General features: G+C 35.0%; 2 non-coding genes across 2 annotated transcripts; both read left to right on the forward strand.

Moving 5' to 3' along the window:
- Window positions 1-1,109: 1,109 nt before the first annotated feature.
- On the forward strand, window positions 1,110-1,219 carry MIR181A-1 (microRNA mir-181a-1). The gene has a single exon (NR_032064.1). It is a non-coding gene; the product is annotated as a microRNA mir-181a-1 (primary transcript).
- Window positions 1,220-1,280: 61 nt separating this feature from the next.
- On the forward strand, window positions 1,281-1,388 carry MIR181B-1 (microRNA mir-181b-1). The gene has a single exon (NR_032065.1). It is a non-coding gene; the product is annotated as a microRNA mir-181b-1 (primary transcript).
- Window positions 1,389-3,483: the final 2,095 nt, after the last annotated feature.

Here is a 3,483-nt window from a genome sequence, read left to right on the forward strand (position 1 = left end):
TCATGTAAATAGTTTGTCTAAAAGGTTAAACAATTATTGGCTTTAAAATAATTCTAAGTGACTGAAATGTAAGAATGTGTAAAAATTTGGGATACATATTTCACTAACATTTCGAGAGTAATTGCCTTGACTTGAATAGACCATTATCCCCTTCAAAGTAGCATTCCAAATTATTGTGGGTTGTCCCTCCTACAGATAATTACTCTATAACCATATTAGATGCAACTTAAATGTGTGAAATAATGACTTTCTATTCTGGTTTAGATACATCCAAGGTGACTTTTGTTTTAATTGATGGTAGAAAATTATTGAAAATGGCTCTAAAAATAAATTCAGTAGAGTTCATAATAATTTTAAAATAAGCATTAATGATAAAACAGTCTTAGAAAATAAGACTATGAAAAGAATCCCTCACCCATCTACCCATAAAGAGATGTTAGATGTTAGATGTTATTTAAAATAATAGGAAATGAACGGTTTTGTAGCATACATAGATTGTATTTACCTTTCACTGTATTCATGAAATCTTTGTGCCATAAACTAAGAAAAATGTATTGAGCTGGTTTCTTCACTTATAATTTGTTCAGCATTTTCTAAATAAGATTATTCTTAGGAAGTTATACTAATTTTAAAACCTTATTTTAGAATAAAATATAGTAAATATATAATGTAAATATAAATGATATCATCAATGCCAATTTGAGGAAATCTAAGGTAATTCTGTTTAATTTCTGTATAAGCTATATACATAATGCTTGCTTACTATAAGCATAACAATATTTAAATTATAAGATATTGTTTGGATTTTATACCACAAAGTACTTTGAATAACAAATTGTCCCTGTCTTTAACAGTGAGATAATTCCATCTCTGGAACTAGCCCAATATAGGCCATGTTTTTGCTTAATGAAACCGATCCTTTTCTCTCATACAATGTGATGTGGAGGTTTGCCAAACTCTTTGTTGGAAGAATCATGCTTCTTATTTGTCTTCTTTTGTATTCTTCTGAAATGGCATAAAAATGCATAAAATATATGACTAAAGGTACTGTTGTTTCTGTCTCCCATCCCCTTCAGATACTTACAGCTACTGTAAAGTGAGTAGAATTCTGAGTTTTGAGGTTGCTTCAGTGAACATTCAACGCTGTCGGTGAGTTTGGAATTAAAATCAAAACCATCGACCGTTGATTGTACCCTATGGCTAACCATCATCTACTCCATGGTGCTCAGAATTCGCTGAAGACAGGAAACCAAAGGTGGACACACCAGGACTTTCTCTTCCCTGTGCAGAGATTATTTTTTAAAAGGTCACAATCAACATTCATTGCTGTCGGTGGGTTGAACTGTGTGGACAAGCTCACTGAACAATGAATGCAACTGTGGCCCCGCTTTTTGCTGTCACAATCAACAGATATTCCATCTTTGAAAGATGTGTTCAAAATAGTACTATTGTTCTTTAAGTTTTCCAATTCGTCATCATCTTCTGGTTTATTTATTCAATTTATATCATGTGATGAGATTTCAATGAAAAAGACTCTGGTTTAAACAAGAATAATGCTTCTCTATCTTTTGTATGCTATAAACAGAGCATGTTTTAGAAAAGGCAAAACTATTTTGTCCATCAAACGTATAGTATCATCATCTAGGTTAGCTCACCTTCCTACTGTTGTAGTGTGAGTGAAAAAAAGACATAAAGTAGGACCTTAGCACCCATGCCATTGACAATAACAACACTTACAAATATGTGTTCTTTACAACTTTTGTTAGATGTTCTGGTCAAAGTGGGATAGAAACACCAGATAATTTTAGCTGTCTGCTTCTCTGGGTGAGGATTTGCTCATATAATTCTGCCTCTTGCTATGTAACATGCTAAATACGAAGAAAATAATATATACATAACTATATAACTATCAGAACACTCATGACAGTCATATAGTAGATTGATTTTCCCAATTCAATTTCCACTTTAAAACTTTACCCACTTTCTATGTGCATGAACTGCGTGGTTAGACTTAGTCATGGCCCATTAATTGCCTCATGTTTACTCATCTGACTTTGCAAGTAAAAGCCTATGCATATCATGGTTTTTCTTAAGTGGTTTGCCTCTGCATTTTTATATAGGACATCTGTCATTAAATTTGATCACAGCAGTTTTAAGTTTACCATTCGTAATGATAATAATTATATAGCAAAATAAAACGCTTTCTCGAGTGTCTACGTTTGGAGTACCTGGATGGCTTCAATGTTCTTTTTTTTTTTAATGGTCAAATAAATTATCCTTTCTTTTCCTTGATCTTTTAAATCCCATTTGCCTTTAACTCCCATTACAGAAACCCATTGCTGGGACCCGGCTCTTGACCTCATCATAACCTTAAAATATTTTACCACATTCGATATCTAATATCCCACTCTGTCTATCACTTCTTACCATTCTAGTTTCTCATTCTCTTATCTCCAAGACAACTGTCCTTTCAATATCAGTGTTGCTGAAAAATAAAATCACATCATCATATGGACACATTAATACACATACTCAGGGGCCTCCAAGTGCCTCAGTCCCTCAACTCTGACCCAGCATTTCTTCTACTCCACTCCCTCATGTTTAGCCTAAATGTTTACCTCTTTCCTCAACTGCTCCTTTCCACGATTCCACTCTCAACAGATGAACTGACTTCTGTTTTTCATTGAGAAGCTTGAGTCCATGTGATTATTCCCTCCACTTCCTTGTTTATAGCCTATGAATGCGTAGGATTCTGCCCTGAGTTGTCTCACGTGAGCCTCCTGCCTTGCTCGGGACATCTCTTCCCCTGTGATATCCCCCTCCTCTCTCACCATCTGGCTCCATTTCACATGTAACAAGGTTCAGTTTTCTCTCTTCTCAAATAGAAAACAAAAGAAATTTGAGAAAAACTTCTCTATACTTGCTTTATCCTCAAGTTACTTACCCCACTTCTTTTCTTCTTTTTAAAAGCTAAGATTTTAGAAATAGTACATAGTAGCCTGCAGCACTGTCTATATTTGTTTACTTCCCATTTCACCTCAACTATATGTAATTTGGCATCTTCTACCATTTCTCTCTCCCACTTGTGCATAACATCATTCTAATGAACTGCTTTTCCCCAAATCACCAGTGAGCTCCATATTGCCAAATACAAATCAAACTTTTCTGCCAGTTGTCCTACTCGAACTCCCCTTGATGCCTGACACAGCTGACCACTTCTTCCTAAACTCCAATCCCCATTCACTTTTGTGATCCTACTCTCATTTGGATTTCTCTCTTTATTACAGTGATGTCCTATTTATTTATTTATTTTTAAGAAGCTCTTCATCTGCTTGAACTCCCAATGCCAGTGTCCTTCTGAGACCCATCCTTAACTTTCTGGCTCTTTTTCTCTTCTCCTGTCTCACAATCTTTGAAGGAATCTCAGGCACGTGAATGATGTTTACATCTGCTCAGATGCTGCAGATACCCAAGTCTTTATCT

Source organism: Pan troglodytes, chromosome 1, assembly GCF_028858775.2.
Source record: "Pan troglodytes isolate AG18354 chromosome 1, NHGRI_mPanTro3-v2.0_pri, whole genome shotgun sequence".
Taxonomy (NCBI): Eukaryota; Metazoa; Chordata; class Mammalia; order Primates; family Hominidae; genus Pan; species Pan troglodytes.